This window comes from Rhamphochromis sp. 'chilingali', assembly GCF_963969265.1.
Source record: "Rhamphochromis sp. 'chilingali' genome assembly, chromosome: 2".
Classification (NCBI taxonomy): Eukaryota; Metazoa; Chordata; class Actinopteri; order Cichliformes; family Cichlidae; genus Rhamphochromis; species Rhamphochromis sp. 'chilingali'.
In genome coordinates, this window is record NC_137930.1 from 16,024,371 (window position 1) to 16,049,849 (window position 25,479).

Genomic DNA, 25,479 nt, shown 5'->3' on the forward strand with positions numbered 1-25,479 from the left:
GATTCTTGTGAATTGTTTTGGTCTCTGCAGCTGGAATTGAAACCGTATTTATGCATAGTCCCATATTTTCAAACAAGTTGTTACAAATGAAGATGATAAGATCTCTCGAGTTGACTGCAAATGTTAAATGGCTCGTATTTGGTATCTGTTAACCGAGTTCTCAATATCAGAGTCAAAGAAATGTTGGTGTGAGTGAATGAGGCCATGTTGGCTAACATAAATCTGCTACATTTTTGAAAGGAAGGGATTAACAGGGCAACTCAGCATCACCAAAATGCCTGGAAAACAATGGAACAGGATGTGTGTATGTGTGAATTTGAAGACAGATGGTTTATAATGAGGTGTATGCCGTGGATTACACTAAAGGAAAGGAAAACCTGATTATATTTTGCTAGAATAAAATATATCATCATCTGTCTAACATGGTGGAGGGAGTGTTATGACACTGGCATGTAAGGCCCCAATAAAACTGGGGTTTAATGACTAGTGACGGTTGATCGAGCATAAGAAGATGAATAATGTACACATTTAGCTAAATGATGCAAAACTGCTCAGACAGCACATCACAGAGCAAATGGATAACCCAAAGCCTACTGCAAAAGCAACCCAATAGTTTCTCAAAGCAAAGAAATTGGATATTCTTCAAAGGCCAAGACAGTCACTCGATCTCTGTCTAGTATTGCATGGTTTTTGGTTACTTAAGCCAAAACTGAAGGCAGTGAGACCCACAAACAAACAGCAACTGAGAGACGCTGCAGTAAATGCCCGACGCATCTCAAAGGAGTAAATTACATTTGCTGATATCCATGAGCTCAGGCGGCATTGACTGTAAAAAACAAAACAAACAAACAAACAAAAAAAACGTTTTTATGATAGTTTGTCCAGTTACTTTTGAGCTCCTGAAAAGGCCTTTAATTCAAAAACAGTTAATGCAATAATTGTGTTGAACCCCTGGAATGATAGCTGAAAGACTGCACTTTAATCACATACTGACTGCTGCATTACTGGTAAAATGATTTTAAAAATGTATAATTGTTCAAATACTGTGTAAAATAAAAGTACACAACACACATGAGAAGGATTTTTTTTACATATCAGGTAGAGCGTTAGCGAGTGGAAAAGTGTAAAGGTGATCAGCTACCCTACAGTGGTGAAGGTTGTAAAAAGTCCTCTACTTGTGTCTGTCTCGCACAAGATTTACCTTGTTTTCCTTTCCTCATATCTTTGGTTTGTAGCACTCGCGTTTGAAAAAGAACGTGTCCTCATTCCTGCCCCGATTAGTTTGATACCACTTGACCTGACCTCAAACTTTATGTTTAGTAGCTCATTTCTCTTATTATGTCAAAGTGGATATTTTTAAGGGTTCCTTTCAAATCTGATGTTTCCTCAGAAGCTTCGCCATAACTTGAAATATCTCAATTTTGACTAGAATTTATTCAACTCTATTATTGTCTTTAGCAAGAACATGTTTCCCACCGAAGTCCCAAGAAAGATTTCCCTCCTGTTTGATCTAATTCTGTGAGGGAACCGTAACTGGGTTAGCAGCTGAAAGCTGCTCTGGGTCACACCAGAAAAAAATCAGGAGTGCGTGCCAATCAGGACAAACCACAACTTTAATATAATTTGTTACTACTGACTTTATAGAACAATCACAGTACTAACACCTCACAGAAAGTACTCACCATGGATCATTTAAATGCATAGGCTACAAGCCGCATATACAAGCTTGGACAAAGATTAATCCCCATCCAGAACTAAGAGGTTCTGGTTTTTTGCTTTAAGGTTGTCTGACATTGTTTATGTGCTCAGCTTCACTGTGGGAGCACTTAAGTTTCATCTTGTGTATTATTTGTTGTTTTTCTTTCATTGTTTTTCATTTGTAAATTGAAAGCTTGGCTTGAGTGACACAGTTTTTGTAGAGGTGAGGGAAAGATTTGCAATAAATTATTCATGATCTATCTGTAGGATGGGTCTGTTAAGAACTGAATACTCTAGCTGCTAAAGTGAAAGAAAATGTAAGAAAAACTTGTGACCTGAGACGGCCTGGATGAGTCTCCATCTCTTTCTTTCCTTCTCCCACATTATTTTGATGAATAACACTGACACGCGCAAACATCAGGGGTCATCCATCAGCTCTGCACCAGCTCACAGTTAGAAAGGAGGACATCAAATATTAACGCCCACAAGTCCTCCCTGCACACAACAGAACTTTGACACATACAGTGCAGTGAATTATTGAAGCTCTTCAGCAGTTATACATTTAAAACCAGTGATGCACACTTACAGCGGGTGATAGACATTTGTGATGATACTGTCTGCACTCACATACGCTTTACTGAAGTCAGACATAACTGCATCATCATCGTACCAGAAGAATACTAGTTCCATGGGCATTTAAGTGTTATGACCACTTGTCTTTCTTACCATTCAAACACAAAAAACACCAAAAATGTTGTCTCTCACTGGACACAGAAAAAAAGAGTATTGTGAGTTGTGCACCCAGGTGAGCTGGGAAGCCTGGTAGGATCTCCCTGAGCAAAAGTGGCAAAAAAAACAAAAAGTCTGATTAAAAGATCACCATGAAAAAAAAAATGACTGTGACTATGACTTGTCTCAGGACTGGGTTACTGGGGACTCACACTGGAGTCAAGCCTGCAAATGGATAAAATGACTACTATGATGGCCAAGCCACTAGACAGATCCATGGCAAAAGAGCTATGGGGTCTGGTGTGGATCAAACAGCGGTCAGAGGATGAGTTCCTGGAACATGGAAGGAGCCGCGGCTAGCTCTTTAGGTTGAAAGATACGGAGTAGATATAGCTGCAGCCACCACTCTGTCTGCTGGGTCTGAGTCAGTGTGCTGAAGAAGAGAGTGAGTCTCCTCTTCCAAGATTGAAGACACGACTGTAACTGTACCGGTCTGCTGGAGTGAAGAGAGAGCTGAATATACAAGTGAAGCTGGAGGAGACCATGATGGAGATGTTGTGTCTTCTGACAAGCATGGGAATATATTGCTGTTCCTCTGAAAGGAGTAGAGGGGATTGCCAGAAAGGGAGGAGTATCTTAATACATTCATTTCTTAACCAATTCTATCACAGTTTGGACTTTTAGAGTGATTCTTACAGTACTGGAAACCATATTTTCAGGACTATGGTTCTGCTAGCCTAGTTTTTCAAAACACCACCTGCCAAACCTCAGTAACAAAGAACAGTATTTGTAGAGCACAGTGGACACGATACAGCAAAATGTTGTTAAGTTTGAGGATTTAATGTGATTAATGTAGCAACTGTAACATCAGCAGGCCAAAGTGTGTATATCTATGATGATACCCTACAAACAGGAATAGAAACAATCATCTCTGACCATAGCTTACTGCAAAACATACCATTCTCCTATTTGTTTATTTGTTTAATGAAACCATAGCATAATTTTGGCAAGTTGGTGTTAACTATGACAATTAATTCTAGTCAGCACATTAATTAGATGTCAACAGATGGCACGATCAATTGCACTGTATGAGCATAGCCTATTGTCTTTAATGCAAATGCTCATTTTATACAATGCGACTTTAATTAGGTTTGAATAGACTAAACTAAACTCGCTGTCTGTTTACTCTGACGTATGTGTTATCAGGCATTCATTTTGACAGTGTTTTCTAATCGTGGGTGAGATATTCGAACAGCATTAGCAATTTATTTCTTTTCTCTTTCCTAGCACGTCTATCTCTGTTACCAGTTTTGGCTTATGCTCAACAAAAGCAAGGAAGATGTGTGCACCTTGAAATCTTGAATCTGATCCCAGGGTCACCATTGTGCCTTGACTCTCTCCAATCATTCAACGATCTCACCAAAAGCTGTTCAGTTGTATTTATATAGCGCTAAATCGTAACAGTAAAGTAAAAACTGTACAATAATACAGAGAACCAAATAATCAGACAACCCACTATGAGCACTTGCCGAAAGTGGGAAGGAAAAACTCCCTTTTAACAGGAAGAAACATCTGGCGCAAACAAGACTTACAGAGGGGCAACCATCCGCCATGACTGGTTAGGGTTGAGGAGAGGGAGACGGGACAAAAGGATCTAGCAACTAAAAAGTCCTCGTATTTCCATGTACAGTCTACCTGTTACTGGGCTGAATGCTAATTAAACAGATTGCCAAGCAGTAAACTCTTTGCACCCATGTTAAACTGTAGGACATATCTGTGTAGATAGGTGCAGATACATGTGTGTGTAGAACTACTCTCCACATCCCAAATAATTCTGCTATAGAAATTCACAGGACACAGAGATAAAGGAAAACAGTGGTCTCTATGGGTGTGGTATTTCGCCTCACTACAGACAAAGACAGAGATGTGAGGTTCTCACCTCAAATCACACTCATCCAACCCCTTGAAGAGCTTTCTAAATTGGAAAAAGCTACCTCAGCGTACCATCCCCCCCACACTTTAGGGTTTTTTTTTTCTTTACTCCTCCAAATGGGCAACCTGGTGAGAAGCTAACAAGTAGATGACACTCTGTCCCAGCAGGTGACACCAGCAGTAACAAAGGCGAATGGGTGAAGAAGTTAAGGGGAGAGATATATCAGGGAGAGAAGAGGTGGGAGAGTGCTAGGGTGTGAGCACCGCAAACAAAACACTCAACCACTTCCAATTAAGTGGCAGCAGTTGCCAGGGACCTCTCTGAAGTAGCTGGTTGTTTCATACAAATATACAGTCAGCAGGTTTTTTTCATCTTCTTTTTTTTCGTTTCAGTTCAGCTTAATCTTCGTGCATCGCATTGGATAATATAAAATGATACTCCAAGAATCTGGAAAACTGTGCATACACAAAGCTGAAATGTGAAATTTATCTAACACACACCAATTAGTTAAACTGCAGGAATGCCTTAAAGACATAAAGACCTGGATGGCCGCTAACTTTCTGCTTCTTAATTCAGATAAAACTGAGGTTATTGTACTCGGCCCTGAAAATCTTAGAAATATGGTATCTAAGCAGATTCTTACTCTGGATGGCATTACCTTGGCCTCCAGTAACGCTGTGAGGAACCTTGGAGTCATTTTTGACCAGAATATGTCCTTCAACGCACATATTAAACAAATATGTAAGACTGCTTTCTTCCATTTGCACAACATCTCTAAAGTTAGAAATATCCTGTCTCAGAGTGACGCTGAAAAACTAGTTCATGTATTTATTACTTCCAGGCTGGACTACTGTAACTCATTATTATCAGGATGTCCAAAAAACTCACTGAAAAGCCTTCAGTTGATCCAAAATGTTGCAGCAAGAGTGCTGACAGGGACTAGAAAGAGAGAGCATATTTCTCCTGTTTTGGCTTCCCTTCATTGGCTTCCTGTTAAATCCAGAATTGAATTCAAAATCCTGCTCCTCACATACAAGGTCTTAAATAATCAGGCCCCATCTTATCTTAATGACCTTGTAGTACCATATCACCCTATTAGAGCACTTCGCTCTCACACTGCAGGCCTACTTGTTGTTCCTAGAGTATTTAAAAGTAGAATGGGAGGGAGATCCTTCAGTTTTCAGGCCCCTCTTCTGTGGAACCAGCTTCCAGTTTGGATTCAGGAGACAGACACTATCTCTACTTTTAAGATTAGGCTTAAAACTTTCCTTTTTGCTAAAGCATATAGTTAGGGCTGGACCAGGTGACCCTGAATCCTCCCTTAGTTATGCTGCAATAGACGTAGGCTGCCGGGGGATTCCCATGATGCATTGAGTTTTTCCTTTCCAGTCACCTTTCTCACTCACTATGTATTAACAGACCTCTCTGCATTGAATCATATCTGTTATTAACCTCTGTCTCTCTTCCACAGTATGTCTTTTATCCTGTTTTCCTTCTCTCACCCCAACCGGTCGCAGCAGATGGCCCCGCCCCTCCCTGAGCCTGGTTCTGCCGGAGGTTTCTTCCTGTTAAAAGGGAGTTTTTCCTTCCCACTGTCACCAAAGTGCTTGCTCATAGGGGGTCATATGATTGTTGGGTTTTTCTCTGCATCTATGAAGCACCTTGAGGCGACTTTTGTTGTGATTTGGCGCTATATAAATAAAATTGAATTGAATTGAATTGAATCTATCTCTATATAGAACATACTTGTTGACCTTCCATTTTTATGAATATAACACATTTTGAGGCAAATGGAAAGTTTTGAGTAAAAAAGAGCAAAAATCTCAGTTCCCAAATATCCGCTATAGTTTGGTCCCAAAATTACATCAGTCCCAAAGACAATAAAACAGATGGACATGGCCTGTATTTTGTATAGCGCTTTACTAGTCCCTAAGGACCCCAAAGCGCTTTACACATCCAGTCATCCACCCATTCACACACTGGTGATGGCAAGCTACATTGTAGCCACAGCCACCCTGGGGCGCACTGACAGAGGCGAGACTGACGGACACTGGCGCCACCGGGCCCTCTGACCACCACCAGTAGGCAACGGGTCAAGTGTCTTGCCCAGTGTTGGGAAGGTTACTTTTAAAATGTATTCCGTTACAGAATACAGAATACATGCCCCAAAATGTATTCTGTAACGTATTCCGTTACGTTACTCAATGACAGTAACGTATTCTGAATACTTTGGATTACTTAATATATTATCATGCTTTTTACAACAACGTGAATGTACTATTGCTGTGTGATTTATTACTATTACTGAAGGTCCGCGACTCCGAACTGTAGTAAAGGGACCTCTGACTAATACGGCGGGGTCCCTGTCGGCTCATAGCCGAAAAATAGCTTTACTTTGTTGTGTGGGTCAACTTTTCTTGCGAGAGACAGAGAGAGACGTTGAAAGACTGCTCCAACGGAACTTATTGTTTTCGGAGGAAAACACGAACACGGTGTACAGTCGAGTCTTAATAGCGTACTTACAACTGGGCTCGTCAGGCACTCTTCTTGGCTGAAGTGGTTATTATTATATTTACATGCTTCCAGCTCCCGTTTTTCCTCGATGACAACTCCAACCTTTCCACTCCCCTTTTTCTCTCTCCCTCCTCGCGCTCACAGACCCATAATGTGTATGGCAGTCCATTCTCCCTGCAGCACGGACTACACTGCCCATGATGCTACATTCTTTAGAGCTATGCTTGTAGCATTCTGCCTGTTAGCTTAGCACAACAACAACAACAACAACGAAAAGACGCTCTCTCACCCAGGAAACACACAGTCGCAGAGAGAGAGAGAGAGCGTCGCCCTGTAACCATGGCAACCGTAGCGCTGCCGCCTGGAACAACAGAACGTAGCTGTCAAACAAAACCCAAACAGTCCTGACCCGCGACAAAATGACTGGTGTCAAGCCAGCCTCCAATTCGAGACTTGCAGTCAAGCCAGCCTCCAGTTTGTTTTACGTTCCCTGTGTATTCAAAGTATTACGGGAATGGATGTGGAAACCGGATTTCAAAATAAAAGCCAACTTCGAGTGAATTAACAGATATGTTAAGAACATAATAACATATAATTTAGGCTTTTTTTTTTTTTACAAACTTTAATGTTAGATCTATATGACACAGCCTTGTACCCTAATTGTGCCCTGTCACTATCAAGGCCATCTTATTTTGGATTTCAAAGTAAAAGCCCTGTGAATCTTCATTTTTGAACTACTCTTTCAATGACTTAATAATGCTCTTAAAAGCAAAAGTCGTATTTCCAAATACTATTTGAACTTTATATCAACACTTTCCAACCACAGTCTTTTTACAGTGATACCATATCAATATCAAGTCAGTCTGATTTTGCCTTTCATAGTAATGGCCCTTTGAAATTGTCCATAATTGACTTAATCTTCTAACGATTCAAAATGCTCTAAAATGAAAAATTCTTGTTTCCACAGGGTAATTCCACCTTAGATCAACAGTATACAGCCCCACAGTGATACCATATCAATATCAAGTCATTCTGATTATGCCTTCCAAAATAAAAGCCTTTTTAAATTGTCCATAATTGACCTAACTTTCAGTGATTTCAAAATGTTTTAAAATGGAAATTTCCTGTTTCCACAGGGTAATTCCACTCCAGATCAACAGTATACAACCTCACGATGTTACCATATCAATATCAAGACATTCTGATATTGCTTTAAAAAATAAAAGCATTTTCAAACTGCCCATATCTGAGTTGCTCCTGGAACAATTTCAAAATGCTCTAAAATGGCACATTCCTGTTTCCACAGGGTAATTCCACTTTAGATCAACAGTATACAGCCCCACAGTGATACCATATCAATATCAAGTCATTCTGATTATGCCTTCCAAAATAAATGCCCTTTCAAATTGAGCATATATACGACCTACTTTTTTAACGATTTCAAAATGTTCTTAAAAATAATTTTGCTGTTTCCACAGGATAATTTCACTTTAGGTCAACAGTATACAACCTCACGATGTTACCATATCAATATCAAGTCATTCTGATTATGCCTTCCAAAATAAAAGACTTTTCAAATTGCCAAGATACGACCTACTCTTTTAAAGATTTCAAAATGCTCTAAAAGTGAAAATTGCTGTTTCCACAGGATAATTTTACTTTAGGTCAACAGTATACAACCTGACGATGTTACCACATCAATATCAAGTCATTCTGATTTTGCTTTCAAAAATAAAAGCATTTTCAAAATGCCCATATCTGACTTGATCCTGGAACAATTTCAAAATGCTCTAAAATGGAAAATTCCTGTTTCCACAGGGTAATTCCACCTTAGATCAACAGTATACAGCCCCACAGTGATACCATATCAATATCAAGTCATTCTGATTATGCCTTCCAAAATAAAAGCCTTTTTAAATTGTCCATAATTGACCTAACTTTCAGTGATTTCAAAATGCTCTAAAATGGAAATTTCCTGTTTCCACAGGGTAATTCCACTTTAGATCAACAGTATCCAACCCGACAGTAAAACCATGTAAATTTCATGTTGGTCTGATTTCGCCTTTCAAATTAATGGCCCGTCGAATTTGTCCATATGTGATATACTCTTTCAATTATTTCAGAATGTTTTAAAAATGAAAATTGCTGTTTCAACACATATTGGGTTTTCATTTTGAAAAGCAAAATCAGACTCAATTGATTATGACAGAATTGAATCATAAAGATGATGTAAAAGGAAGCTGAAATTGCCACTAGGTTGTAATTGATAGTACGTTTATATTTTAAGTCTGTGGAAAGATGTCATGGTTGGTTTGCAAGCTGTTTTGTAATTTCTTTATTTAGAATGACATCTTTCCACAGACTTAAAATATAAAGAGCAATTTAAGAGCATTTTGAAATCGTTAAACGAGTAGGTCGTCTACGGGCAATTTGAAAATACTTTTATTTTGGAAGGCAAAATCAGAGTGACTTGATCTTAACATCGTATCTCTGTGGGGTTGTATACTGTTGATTTAAAGTGAAATTATTCTGTGGAAACAGAAAATTTCCTTTTTAGAGCATTCCGAAATCACTGAAAGTTAGGTAAGTTATCGGCATTTTCAACAGGCCATTATTTTGGAAGGCAAAATCAGAATGACTTGAAATTGAAGTAGTACCATGGTGTGGATGTACACTTTTGATCTAACATGGATTCATCCTGTGGAAAGAGCAAGTTTCATTTTTAGAGCGTTCTGAATTCTTTAAAAGAGTAGGTCGTATATCGGCAATTTGAAAAGTCTTTTATTTTGGAAGGCAACATCAGACTGATTTGATATTGATATGGTATCACTGTGGGGTTGGATACTATTGATCTAAAGTGGAATTATGCTGTGGAAACAGCAATTTTCCATCTTAGAGCATTTTGAATTCGCTCCAAGAGTAAGTCATATATGGGCAAATTGAAAAAGCTTTTATTTTGAAAAGCAAAATCAGACTGACTTGAAATTGACATGGTAACATCGTGAGGTTGTATACTGTTGATCTAAAGTGGAATTACCCTGTGGAAACTGAAATCTTCCTTTTTAGAGCATTCTGAAATCACTGAAAGTTAGGTAAATTATGGGCATTTTCAACAGGCCATTATTTTGGAAGGCATAATCAGAATTACTTGAAATTGATATGGTAACATCGTGAGGTTGTATACTGTTGACCTAAAGTGAAATTATCCTGTGGAAACAGCAATTTTCACTTTTAGAGCATTTTGAAATCTTTAAAAGAGTAGGTCGTATCTTGGCAATTTGAAAAGTCTTTTATTTTGGAAGGCATAATCAGAATGACTTGATATTAATATGGTATCACTGTGGGGCTGTATACTGTTGATCTGGAGTAGAATTATCCTGTGGAAACACGAAATTTCCATTTTAGAGCATTTTGAAATCACTGAAAGTTAGGTCAATTGTGGACAATTTGAAAAGGCTTTTACTTTGGAAGGCAAAATCAGAATGACTTGATATTAATATGGTATCACTGTGGGGCTGTATACTGTTGATCTAAAGTGGAATTACCCTGTGGAAACAGGAAATTTCCATTTTAGAGCATTTTGAAATCACTGAAAGTTAGGTCAATTATGGACAATTTGAAAAGTCTTTTATTTTGGAAGGCATAATCAGAATGACTTGATATTGATATGGTATCACTGTGGGGCTGTATACTGTTGATCTAAGGTGGAATTACCCTGTGGAAACAGGAATTTTCCTTTTTAGAGCATTTTGAAATCACTGAAAGTTAGGTCAATTATGGACAATTTAAAAAGGCTTTTATTTTGGAAGGCATAATCAGAATGACTTGATATTGATATGGTATCACTGTGGGGCTGTATACTGTTGATCTAAGGTGGAATTACCCTGTGGAAACAGGAATTTTCCTTTTTAGAGCATTTTGAAATCACTGAAAGTTAGGTCAATTATGGACAATTTGAAAAGGCTTTTATTTTTGAGAGCAAAATCAGAATGACTTGATATTGATATGGTATCACTGTGGGGCTGTATACTGTTGATCTAAAGTGGAATTACCCTGTGGAAACAGGAATGTGCCATTTTAGAGCATTTTGAAATTGTTCCAGGAGCAACTCAGATATGGGCAGTTTGAAAATGCTTTTATTTTTTAAAGCAATATCAGAATGTCTTGATATTGATATGGTAACATCGTGAGGTTGTATACTGTTGATCTGGAGTGGAATTACCCTGTGGAAACAGGAAATTTCCATTTTAAAACATTTTGAAATCACTGAAAGTTAGGTCAATTATGGACAATTTAAAAAGGCTTTTATTTTGGAAGGCATAATCAGAATGACTTGATATTGATATGGTATCACTGTGGGGCTGTATACTGTTGATCTAAGGTGGAATTACCCTGTGGAAACAAGAATTTTTCATTTTAGAGCATTTTGAATCGTTAGAAGATTAAGTCAATTATGGACAATTTCAAAGGGCCATTACTATGAAAGGCAAAATCAGACTGACTTGATATTGATATGGTATCACTGTAAAAAGACTGTGGTTGGAAAGTGTTGATATAAAGTTCAAATAGTATTTGGAAATACGACTTTTGCTTTTAAGAGCATTATTAAGTCATTGAAAGAGTAGTTCAAAAATGAAGATTCACAGGGCTTTTACTTTGAAATCCAAAATAAGATGGCCTTGATAGTGACAGGGCACAATTAGGGTACAAGGCTGTGTCATATAGATCTAACATTAGAGTTTGTAAAAAAAAAAAAAGCCTAAATTATATGTTATTATGTTCTTAACATATCTGTTAATTCACTCGAAGTTGGCTTTTATTTTGAAATCCGGTTTCCACATCCATTCCCGTAATACTTTGAATACACAGGGAACGTAAAACAAACTGGAGGCTGGCTTGACTGCAAGTCTCGAATTGGAGGCTGGCTTGACACAAGTACAAAATGAAACAGGAAAGTACCGCAGTGTAATCCATTTATTTCAACAAAGTAACTGTATTCTGAATACCACCTTTTTAAACGGTAACTGTAACGGAATACAGTTACTCATATTTTGTATTTTAAATACGTAACGGCGGTACATGTATTCCGTTACTCCCCAACACTGCCAAGGACACACTACCTTCTGTCTTAAATCTGTATTCTTGTTAAAGCCAACTCCTCTGGTTGCAATAGACTTATGATTGCATAGAAGTCCATGGAAAAACAACCCTTGGCTCTCTTGCTCTGTGACCTCTGATGACTCTGATGACCTGGCTCTGCGTGGGATCTTTTTTTTATTTTTAGAATTCACACAGTTAAATTGATTATGCATTGTTATGGGTGGGCCGAGCTTGATTGATAGGTAGTTGCTCACCAGGTAACTAATCAGTAAATTCCTCAAACACAAGTCATCAGTCAGTCCCTTCACAGTCAGATCCACCCTTTGTCCCTTCAGGCTCTGTTTCTTTAAGCCATGACGCATCATGGTAGGCCTCTTGTGTCTCTTGTATGGCGGCTTATCTGAAGAGGTTGCGTATGTTTTGGTGCCTTTTGGAAGACAGCCCTAAAGCCTTTCAGACATATGTAACTGATTTTTGTCAGACGGGGCAACGCATGGGGATTGGAGAAAAATGATGTAGTGCAGTGAAGTCAGGTTGTAGAGAAGCTGGTTCAAATATGATTCATAATGTTTTGTAGCTGATGTATTGGTGTGACTAATTCAGTTCTGGGAGTCTATTTTGTTGATAACAGATCAGCTCTTACAGTGTATTTCTCTCTTAGTCGCCCCCATGCTATCTTTGTTATGCTTTACAGTCCTACTTATAGGCGTTTCTGCGAGACACAGATGTTTGTTTGTTTGTTTTTTAACATCAGTGATCTATGAATCTTTACAAGTAAACACATTCCTGCTGAAACACTGTTCAGAACCATTGTTATCTGTAATTCTCAGGGGTTTTTTTTTTTTTTTTTTTGTGATTATCTGATTAAAATATCACAACAGAATCTTCCTCACTGTGACAGTGACAGTATTACTACTTTAAATGAGAAGCGCGGTAATGTATGAAAATACATTTATTAGCTAAGAGTGTAAATGAGATATCTGGTTCTGTAATATGAATTGGCTGCAGCCAAGAGATTTGTTTTTTTTACTCTTAGCCAACAGGAAAAAGAACAGCTGGCAGTCTTCTGATGGTTAGCTTAGCATAAGATCACATCTCCACGTCTGCATTTCGGTATTTTCTCACTGTTTATGTATGGATGGATTTCTTGTGATTTTATTCACACACACCCCCCCACCGCTCCACCACCACCACAAAATGTTCCTGTGTTTGATTTAATGTCTGCATTTGTTCCTCTTGATTTACACCTAATGGGTTTGTTTGTTTTTTTAACCTCCTGCAGATAAAAAAAAAATGTCATCAATTTGAATTTTTCACAGAAACGATGATGAGTTCGGGCTCGTCTTACATCAAAACTTTTGACAACTTGGCCAACATTTTGCAGGGGGGGAAATGCAAATCGCACATTTGTCTCTGAGTAGACTCGTGGCATGACAAGTTTTTCTTTCTAAACTGAATAAACATTGTATTCTATTATAACTCATAAACTGTTGACGCGTATGAATTTGTATACAATGCCAATTTGTGGCTCTCTTTGTTCCAGTAGTGATTGTCTGCCCAGCAGCGGCACTTTTCCTTTTGCAGTCAGTTTGATAAATAACCACATGCTGTACGACACTGTTGATGTGATATTATCTTCATATATGTTTGCAAACTTTTCATAGTAATACCATTTAATTTGTGTTATAAATGATCCTCCCGTACTCGTGCACTGCAGTACACTTTTATTTAATTTCACTTGGTATCCTGTATTTTTTGTAATTGCGAGCAGAAATTAGTAATAATTTCAACACCAAACAACGAATTAAAAACAAATGACAATAAGCTGCTCAACCCACAGTGCTGCAGGATGAGTCATTTTAGACCATTATTTCTTCTCAGCAGAAGACTTCCAGTAATGAGTAAACAAGGCATTATGTTACTGGGTCTTTTCTCAGAGGCTTGAGTCCCAGGCACAGCAGAGTGATGCAAAAACCAACTGTGCTTATTGTTATTCACTGTTGAGTTTTTATTTCTGGGGAGAATTGCAGTAGTTTCTCTGTATTCAAATGTGGTGAGAATGGTTTCAAAGCTCAGGGAAATGCAGTGGAAATCTCATTACAGTGTACACATGCTGGAAAAAATGTTGGCTCCGGGGCAAATTAAACGCCTTCTCCTGAATCGCAATAGGCTTGTTAGGATTTTAGTGTGGAAATCGAGCGCGGGGGTGGGGTGGGAGGAGAAATAGGTTGGCAAACAGTAGTGCCGCTACCTGACTGCTTTAACAAGCAGGGTTAAACTGTAACCTGTGGTCTTACGTGGCCCTTTCAGATGCAACTACACAAGCTGATTTGCATTAGACATGACTGCTGGTATTTCCAAGACTGGACAAGCCAGCAGCCTGAGGCACATTGGCAGGTGACTGTGTGTAACAGATAAACACTGATTTATATTTGGGTCAGTTGTGTACCATCATTCCTGTGATTTGTCCAACATGTTCAGGAAACTATCCTGAACGTGATGCATATTTAAATCCGTCAGGCCAGTTAGCTGGTAGCTCAAACAACAAAGTGACTGTAATCGAAGTGTGGTAGAGAAAGTGTGCCATGCTAGATCCAGCTTAAGAGCCTGGAAAGTAGAAACAACTGCTTATACTATCAGCCAGTACAAGAGCCATCCGCAGAAAGGATAGTTACTATGTAATTATAAATAATTCAGAATCATTTTAATTGTATAAATTTTACTCTTATAACATAGTGAGGTAGAGGTAAAGGTCAGAATACACAGAGCATTGCAGTATGTTGCGTATTGGGCTGAATAGCTGCAGACAAGTCAGGGTGTCACGCAGGCCTCTGTCAATCACCAAAGGTGCCAACAATGGGCCCATGAGCATCAGAACTAGACCACAGTAATGGAAGAAGGTGGCCTGGTCTGATTAATCGTATGCCAAAAAAGTAGCGTTAAATCTTGATATGTGACCTGCTTTGTGACACTCTAGAAAGAGGGCTTTAACAAAGATATTTGTGGTTTTTAATGCAACCATCGATATGTTAATACTTAAAATACTGCTAAATATTTTTTCAGGTTTCAGCATTTATGACAGGACCTAAATGTATTTATTGTTATGTGCCTAAATGCATTACATTCAACATATTTGTGATGAAATGTGTTGATTCTAAGTGAAGCAATATTTTAGTTTATATTAGCTTCCATGAGCTTCAGTTTTAGTTCATGCCTGAATAAAGGTAAGCTGGTCAGATGAAATGTACTGTGTACAGCGTAATGTGTTCATTTCTGCAGCAGAAGCAAAATAGGAAAGGCTCTGATTTCAAGGTCAATTAAAATTCCAGTGTGGCTTCACAGGAAGTGGCTTTCATTTTGGTGTAACATACCAGCCATGGTGTTTTAAAATGGTTTCACAACCTGATGATAAAAACCTATGAGGATTACAGCCTTCAGGTTTTGGCTCCAGGACATCCGATGACACAAAAAAATAATTTCTCTCTGTGCTCAGATACAGGAAAGGAAAAACCTCACAGTAAATGAGCTGCCTGAGGGAACAGCCATATAAGTATTGAACAGTGACCTTGAGTGATCTGGAAGACAGTGAAGCAGCTCTATCACTAATGGTCCACTGCATAGCCAGTGCCAAAGAGGACCAAAGTGGTGACTTATTAGCAGGTCAGCATTACTTAAAGTTTGCTAATGGAGAGGAGAGGAGAGCTTAGATTGTGACTGGCTATTATGATTACATTAATAAGGTATTTTGTCATCCTTTCTGTCATGTTTTTCCCATGTGTTATAGGCTACCCATCTACAGCAGATGAGCTGTATGGTAGGGTTAGGGTCTGAAAGACATGTCCTTAAGAAACAGAAAAATATCCATCAAAGGCGTGACACAGGACCTGAGAGATGCATCGGCCCCTTCAGCTGATACATCTACTCCTCACTGAAGCTCATCAGAAATGGTCTTAGTGGAAGGGTAGCTGTCAAGAAGGTATTCTTATGGAAGGGTAACAGGAAGAACAGGCTGAGGTGTGCCAAATTACAGAAGACTGCAATGAAAATACTTGGAAACAGATTTTATGTGCAAACATACAACCAAGTATGTTTGCACATGTTACAATAAATCTTTGCACTTATTTCCCATTATCCTAGCAAAATATAATGGAATTAAAAACAGGTGTTTTGTCTACTTTTTTTATATTAATTTTTCATTTTAATTGACCTTATACCTGAAAAAACAACCTTGCAATACTTTTTATTATTCATGTCAGTTTCTATCAGTTTGAAAATACATTCAGTTAACACTTCATTTCTTTTTCTGAAAGACTGAGGTATTTAATTAGCCCAGTAATTATTTCAGCATGATAGTTTTTTGTTTGCTTGTTTTGTTTTTTTCATTTATTTTTTCAGGGTAAAACTGGTGATTTGCAAATGGTGTGAGGTGAGGTCAAGAGTTTACAGTCTGTGTGGGAGAGGATGGTATGCAGTGCTTTGGGAAGAATTGTTCCAGCTGATTAGTCATAAGGGAGTAGGGGGGTTGTGCTCCCTGCATGTAATGTAATAGATGGAGATTTACTGCTGCTGCTGTCACAGAAAAGTCAAGATGAGTTTAAAGTTGAAAAGTGGGCCAGTGTCTCTTGAGATTTAAGTGCAGAAAGAAATAGGGATCACATCTGAATCTGAGGAGGATAGGGTAAAATACAGATATTTGCTCATCATTTACCCATATTTAGTCTCACTGTGAACTGCTAAACAGTGACTGCAGGGAGACACGAAAAAGTCAAAGCATGAAACAGCTAAGGAGATTTTCACATGAGTTTACAAAATCTTTTTGTAAAGAACATTTTTAAGCAGCTTTGCATCCTGGGAGAAATTTGAAGTTTTTAACTCTCTGTTTTGTCTCCAATAGCTTATCCAGCAAGCTAGCTGAACCTCCCCACTTTATTCCCTTGATGCTAACTAAGCTAATTAGCTAAGCTAGCTGTAGCTACATTTTTATAGCACACATACAAGAGTGTTATTAATTAAACAAATGTACAATAGTCTTTAATTTGGCCGTCTAAAGTGGGGTGTGAAGGTGGAGTGGAGGGTTTTCTCATTCTGTGATCTTCAACCAGCTTAAATATATCGCACATGAGGAAAATTACAGCTGAGGAAGAAATGGTTGGGCGGACAGTGAGAAATGAGAGGCAGAGTGGCGGATACAGCGCCGGAGAAGATAAATTTGTGGGAAACAAGCAAAATAAGCAAGATAACAAGACATTCTTTCAAGCACATTAACTGCGTTAAGCTGCAGTATATCATGTTAGATCCCCCTCAGCTCTTCTGCCTATTAGCGCTGAGGGCCATATGTGTTATCACACCCCAACACACTCTGGCCAAGGTTATACCCCTGCATATTTTATGGCAGCCCATTTTCCTGCAGTTTAAACACCCAAGATTAAACACAGTCCACTTTTCTGTGGAGACATATGACAGTAGTCAGAAGGTAACACCTGAAGGTGCTGTGCTGTGTGAGATAACCGTAATCGTAAAACTCTTATCAATGAGCACCTGCACTATGGCTGCTGATTCAGCCTGTTTGTGCTCAGTCTCAGCACTATTGACCGTTTCGAGCTACTTAAATCTTGATCCTTTGTTTGTTGGAGGTGTGGTTTTTTAAATATTGAAGAGTTTATGGTTTACAAATGTGTGATTGAGTCTTCTGAATGACAGTTTAATCTGATGCTGACTAAAAGTAACTTGACTACAACCTACAGCTTGTTTGTTGTATAGATATAGAACTTGGTGATAAATCTGAAGGTGTGAATCCAAGAGGTAGTAAAATTTAATTGTGCCTTAAATGAAATGTAAGTAGAAATACACTGCAGTTTCTCTCAGCATTGTAATCTTAATAGCGATGGCAATCTTGTTTCCAAAACTCACCTTGATAGTGACAGTTCTCTTCTCCCTCAAAGATTTCTTGTGCAAAGGCTTTTCACGCTCATGTTTTATCACCAAATATATTAATCATTTGCTGTGCAAATGGATTTGTTTTGAGTCACAAAACAAATCCGCTCCTTGCACTTTGTCACATTTGACTCGTCTCTGGATTTCTCTGTTGGCATGAAAAAAATCGAGGGCAATTATGCCATGCTTTTGAAACATGACAAGACACAAATAATAAAGTACAGGAAGCCATTATTCTAGCTCTGGCTGCCAGCAGAATTTAGAATTAAATCTAAAATTGTGGTTATTACTCATCAGGCTCAGCACAGGGAAACCCCTGAGGACATTTCTGATCTGTCGTGTCCTTTCACCAATCTAAATATGCTGACTTGACTTTAAAAGAGGCTGTGCTTTTGCACCCTTTGCTTTTAAACTCTTTTAAACTCATTTACTACGGCATTATTGTTTGAAATGTTTATTTTTTTAAAAAGGAAAATTTGCTTATTTGCCCCTCGCCTTTTTTGACCTAATGTACCTGATTTCAGTGTGAAGTGTGTTGTATTTCAGCAACGCCACATTCCGAGGCACACCTTTCAGGTTTCAGCGATCTTCCATCCTGTTTACCTTGAAAAAAAGGTGACGTCATGTGTTGTTGTATTGGACCAATCTGCTCCTTCAGTTTGTTTGTGCTGAAGAGCTGAGAAACGCTTATATTTGGAAGTCAATAAAACCACATTTATTTAAGTGATCCACTGCTGCCACTAGTCAGTCTAATCATATTATTATTTCAGCCCGTAATCTGACATCAAATAAAGGAGAAGTTGATCACTATGTTGAGTAATTATCCTGTGTTACCTGAACATGCAAACTGATGTGTGTACATTTGCATGCAGATTTCCATACAGACAGCAGACGTTCGCTGTAGGTGCACGTTACTAGATGTGGATGAGGTAATGTTTTAACAGGAATGTCTCAAAAACTATTAAAAGATGAAAGCCTAAATTTTTCACTGGTGGTTCTCGTCATCAAATTAAACCAGAATCTGTAATTTTGGACAGATCAAAAAAGAATTCATGCTGTCCTACAGAATCCAGTATTTTACACTAATGAGAAACTTCACATTGCAAAAGACAGCTAGTGGCAATACAATTATGTAGTAATAGAATGCAGTTTCTTATTAGTTTACACTCAAATATAGGACTTTGCAGGAGTACTGGGCTTTTTTTTCATACTTTAAAGTATGAAGCAAAAGGCTTGAGCAAAAGGCCCATGTTGATTTGAGATCGAATGAACCAACATCAAAAATCAAAGGATATAGCATGAAAACAAGTGACTGATTGCAGTGTTCATTGTTTATAACACTTGTATGTTATAACGGTTCACAGCTGGTCGCAGTGTAAGCAAGAGTAGATCATACACCGATTGTACTGCATACTTTGTACCATCGTTAACAGACGCTCTCAAGTAGATGGGCTGCCCATGGACTCCCAGCACACTATCACTGCTGAATGATGATTTCAGCATTACAGTGACTGTTATCGCTGTGATAATATCTTCAAATGTCAAGCACACCTGTCACTGAAGCAACACCTAAATGTGAACCCTTCCCGAGGCCTTGCCTTTCCGTATCTCCAAGTTTACTTAGGTCCAAGTAACACAGATTTCATTTCAGAGTGTGAGCATCTGTCCAGTTTTTTTCATCTGCTAGTTTTTCGCTACCGTGCAGACTTGTCCATGGAAATTTCATGTAATTAAACACCAACTATGCATGCACCTCAGGCGGCTGACTTCAAACCAACTTAAAAGAAGTATAACAGGAATGATTACTCGACCATGGTGTCTCCAGCTGTCCGTGTCCGCAACAGAGTATGATCAAGGTTTAAAAGAGTATAATTAAGGCTTAGCTCCTCTCACTGGGCCGGTCGACAGGTCAGTAAATAACTTCAGTAGGGGTTTGCAGGGCTGCTTCTAACACGGAGTTAAATGTAAGGTACTATTATGTAGTCACACAGAGTCAATCAGTGAATGCTCCAACAGGAGATGGTGTAGTATTACTTTCTTGAGACTTTCAATATGTTTGGATTTCATATAATAGTATCTATGCAGAATGAAAATAACATTCTTTATAAAGCCTGTTTTACAATTATGGACCTGTTGCTCTTACAAAGACCCTATGCATACATTCTTTGCACTGTTGTCTACAAGCAAGTTGCAGTGTCAGAAATATGTGGAACAAATGGTCTGTGGACTCTTTTTCCATGTGCTGTTGTTGGTTCATCAGTCAGAAGAGAAGGTAAGTTATAACATACAAAGAGCTAAAGTGGCACAGGTTGTTTGAAACAATGCAAACTACCCTTTGCATTATCTGCGCTTTTCATGCTGTGGTGAACTCCGCTGATGCTCCCTTTCCTTTTGAGGCCCGTTTTTAACCAGTCAGCATTCAGGTTGTGTCATCCCTGTCAGGCTCTGTGGCTTTTTGGGGGGACTACACGCAACCACATCTGCTTAGGTTGCATTCCATAATTCTTCACTCCGCATAGCCAAATACAAACAACCCAACACAACCATGGTACCATGTGTCCACCTTTGCACACCAAATCTAGCTTTATATTAATCTTAAGATCATTCTTGTTGCTTTAATCATAGCATAGTTTTGAAACCTGAAACCATAAAATAGTGTTGGCCAAAAGAGCTCTCCACAGAACAACCGTCATACATAACACATCGCACAAACACAACTCTTTTTTTTAATGTTTGATACACAGTCTTCTTCCAACATTTATGCAGATTTTAAATGTGGCTCAATCAAGAATCTATTAATGAGTATGGATATCCTCCATCTATCCATATCCATAGGTCAACATCCATTGACTAGAATCCAATATGGAATGATGGATAAGCACACTGATTGATGCCTAGCCATCTATTGATGATACACATTCAATTCGATTCAGTTTTATAGTAAAGGGTAAATGGACTGGTTTTTATATAGAGCTTTTCTACTCTTCTGAGCACTCAAAGCGCTTTACACAGCTTGTACTTTCACCCATTCGCATAAGCACATTTTCTTAGTGCTTTCTAACTAACATTCACACTCCGATGGATGCATTGGAGAGCAATTTGGGGTTAAGTATCTTGCCCAAGGATATTTGGCACGCAGACTAGGAATCGAACCACCAACCTTTCGATAGGTGATGACCTGCTCTACCGCCTGAGCTACAGCCACTCCAAACCGCAACAAAAGTTGCTTCAAGGTGCTTTATACTGTAAGGTAAAGACCCTACAATGATATAGAGAAAACTCCAACAATCAGATGACCCCCTGTGAGCAAGCACTTGGAGACAGTGGGAAAGAAAAACTCGGTTTTAACAGGAAGAAACCTCTGTCGCGACAGGTTGGGGTGAGGTGTTGGAGACAATAATTTATATCTTAAATTATTAATCAAAAGCCAGAATATATTAGGTTGTACTCCTATCATGTGTTGCCACTTACAAACTATTCTAACCTCATTGTGTCGTCCATTTTACATTCAGTGTTATTTTTCTGCTCATGATACAGCATGACCCATTTCCATTACTGTCTCGGGAATCCACTGAAAGAATATTGCTTCTCTCGTTGTCGAAGGGCAAACTCATTTGGCACTATAATTGAAATTGTCACTTCACTCCATCACATTTAAGTTATTTTTCTTCTCAGAGGAAAGAACGAGGGAAGACAAAAAAGCAAGGAAGAGTCTTCTCACTATTCCCCAAAGAGACATTTCCCTCCACATTGAGCATAAACAGATTTGCAGGCTTATGTAGAGAGCGCAAAGTCATGCCCACAGAGAGTGCTGCCAGCACCCGTTGCTGTCTGCCTCCCTACAGACTACAGCTAAATCCTCACACTAATCTCCAATTAAAATGGCGATAATAGGTGTTTGCCCAACTCAGTGCTCACCACTGCACCCCAGCTCCATCCTCCCTTCTTCCAACCTCACATCAAATCTGTCACAGGGACACACACACACACACACACACACACACACACACACACACACACACACACACACACACACACACACACACACACACACACACATCTACAAAACCCCCGTCAGACTCTTTCCAAAGTGCCCAAAGGATTGACCTAGATTGAGGCCACTTCAAGAACTAATTTCTGCAAACACAAAGGAGGATTAGTGGAGATTAAGATGACAAGGTCTGAGGATTGAGTGGTAGCTGGCATAGGCCAATTATAATTACTGTTCGAACAAAAAGTGGACTGTGGCTAATCCATAGAGGGCTCGTGTTTGGATCTGCTCTGCTCCAAAATTGTTATTTAGCTCATAATTTTGCCAGCGACTGTACCTTAAAAGCTCCACATGGACCACAGCACCGCTGTCCATGTCTCTCCCAACTGCCGAAATCTTCTAAAAACAGCACAGGCTCATTATTCATAAAGGCGCAGCGATTAAATCCTGTGAAAGGATTCGAGATGGGTTGTATTCAGAGTGTGACATTTTCTGCAAGGTTATGCTAACTAAATGTTTCATCTTGCTCCTTTCAGCCTTATGGTTCTGTTTGCCGTCGTGCATTGTTGTGGCCACGCTTCCAGACTATAAACAGGTTGCTGGCAAAGAGCAGCTTACCCTGCTTAAGCCAGTGATTTTTCCTAACATATTCCATATGTTGATCTACTTTGCTGAAATACACATTCTGCTCGGCCAATGTGATTAAGCCCGATCACACATATATTGTCAAATACATCCAGTGTGCACGTTTAAAAGTGGGATTTTAAAAAAAATTGTGATGAAAATGGGACACTTAGTCCTCTAAAGATCAATCCAGTGCTTTAAGTTTATGTTGTTGCCATTGATCTGCTCTGAAAAGATGGCTTTTTCATGTTGGTCCTTTTCTGCCTGTCTTTATCTCCTTTGCTTAGACTAAATGAAGCAAAATGCTGGAGAGGGAAACATGTTTAAGGAGCCGACCCAAAGTAAAGTTTGATGTGGCCACTAAAGCTGTCAGTAAAGCCGTGTGATAAAGCTCCTCCGAAATGCCAGACGCTTTTCATTGTTTCTGACGCAGAGCTTTGGGTGTTTCGAAAAGTTTTCACTGCACATTGGGGCATTGGGGACTGGGTGTGTGAGCGACTGCGGCCAGCAGAGTGTGTCTGTGGGTGTTTGGAAGTGTGCTCGGGCGCATGTGCGGCTTGCAGTGTTTATGTTCATGTGTGCGTGTGTGGTCCGGTGCAGAACAAAAGCGGACACTCATCGGCGGGGTTGGCGTGCGCAGAGCACATTCGGAACGGGAAAGAGAGGCAGGCTTTCATCTTCTCGCGTGCTTGTTGATACCCCAATGGGGACCACATGCCCGAGTCAAGCGAGGAATCCTTTTGTGCGATTAAGACTAAAAGTTTAGGTGTCCCCCACTGTTGGGGCCCTGAGATAAAGCTTCATAGCCTCATCAGGGAAGCCAGTGGAAGCCAATGAAATCCCTCTAAGGCTCAGATAACAACCTGCCATGATGGAAGCCAAGCAACGGATAAAACAGTCAAAATCCTAACCAGCTGTCAGACGTCCTGCATTACTCTGCTAATTACAAACTCTGTGGGTTTCCAGATCCCCCCCCTGCGACCACCTCCAACACCCTCGGCTGTCCCAGCCTCACCTCTGCTCCATCTGTAAGCGTGGCATTTAATTAAGGAGACTTTCCTAATTAATGAGAAATGCTTCAAACCTGCAGTCTGACTTCAAGTGCTTATAAAAATGCCTGAGAAATTGCAGCTCTGCACACCGCTCACACTCATTCATTAGCTGCGGCTAAACTACCTTACATCAGCAAACATTCATTTATCAAGCTCATTGTGAGCAAACCTCAGTAAACACTGTTTTCTTTTCCTTCAGCTATGTTTTCTTTTCATTGTTGTCTTGATATATATGTATTTTTCCCTCTTAGTCAGGTTGTTTTGGTTTGCAGATTAAGGTCTTAGCCCGGAGTTGTTTGTACCGACATGTCTGTCAGAGTAAAAGCAGCGCTGACCTTTATCTGACAGGTAGTTTCAAAGGATCAGGGAAAGTCTGTCCCCAGAGAACGGTGGGTAATAATGAGTTCACATCATGTCCGTCCTTGAAGATTGCAGAATTCCAGTCGTTTGGTTAATCAGGAAAGCTAGAGGTGCACTGTTTTAAGTCCCTGAGAGTAAACAGTTTTGAGCTACTTTTCAATTTTATGCAAAACTTACTTCACTTTAATTGCAGAGGTAAACAGAAAATTCAAAATATTCTTAAAAGTGAAACGAGGGATTTGCACCATTTTGGATTGAGGGGCCTAAATTAAAGAGTTAATAAATTTTACCTCTAAACATGCCATTGTACCCTAACCTCTTAACCCAAACCTAACCATATATTACCTTTAGGGGTGCAACGATATTCGTATCGATATTGAACCGTTCGATACAGTGCTTTCGGTTCGGTACGCATATGTATCGAACAATACAACATTTGTAATTTATTTTATCAACTTTCCTTCTGACGATGCTGTCTGTGTTGAGCGCTCAGTGAATCTGTGTTCGACTACTCCGCCTAGGCTGCACTGTCCAGCGCAGATCCACTGAGCGCTCAACACAGACAGCATAGTCAGAAGGAAGAGCGCAGGGCAAGCTAGCGAGACAGAAGTTAAGCTCTACTTGCAACAGGCAAATTGAACCTCATTCAGATCTGGCGTTTGGAATTATTTTGGTTTTCATGTGACGTATGACCCTGAAGGTAAGCGAGTCATGGACTAAAGTAAAACAGTATGTTGGATGTGCCATGCAATGCTCAATTACATGGGTGGGAACTAGTGTGTTAGCGCAGTTAGCTCGTTAACGTGTTGGCCGTCTAGCCCCATGCACAGGGCGATCGGTGGTAGCTCGTTAACGGAGATTTGCCGTGTTGTGGCGTTAAGGTCATTTCAACGAGATTAACCTGAATGCACTAGTGGGAACACAACGAATATGACTGCACATTTACGCCGACATCATCCTAGTGCAAAGACAAGTGGAAGCAGACAAAAAAAAGCAAGCATGCTACTAACTTTAGCCGAGTCATTTAGACAGCTGTTAGCACATGATTCTCCTTATGCTGCTGAGAATATAGCCCAGAAGAAGCGGATAGAATAGCTTTTATTTTGGAAAGAGACATTTCTCTGTAATAAACTCTCTTTTCCAAAGATGAGTGATTCCTCAATCAGATACAGGGCTCGCAATATCGCTAGCCTGACGTCCCGGGGCTAGAGATTTTTTCAGTCGGGCTACCAAAATCTATCTCTTCCCTGCCCGTCGGGCTATTGTAGGAAAAATATATGTCAATGCTTTTGCATTCTTTCAGAAATGTAGCTGGGTAATTATGTCATTGGCATCGGTGAGCCACTGTCAATATGTGACATATTGAAGTCGCGTTTGAATTTGCGCTTGTTTTTTTGCTTTCACTTTGCAATCGTGCGAACTGTGTATAGAGAGCGACAGCACTGATCTGTGAGTGATGATAATTTGTGCACCAATTCCTCTGACATCGTCTTATTAATCGTTAGCTTACTATGCAAACATGACAAGTGAAATCTCCCGCAGCA

General features: G+C 39.5%; 1 protein-coding gene across 1 annotated transcript in view; it reads right to left on the bottom strand.

The window, feature by feature from the left end:
* Positions 1–7,275, bottom strand: part of LOC308392033 (sterile alpha motif domain-containing protein 3-like) — a 63,609-nt gene extending 56,334 nt beyond the window's left edge. Inside the window, exon 1 of the mRNA XM_080874876.1 lies at positions 6,884–7,275. The gene's annotated coding sequence lies outside the window, so the exon portion shown is untranslated. The remainder of the gene's footprint in view (positions 1–6,883) is intronic.
* Positions 7,276–25,479: the final 18,204 nt, after the last annotated feature.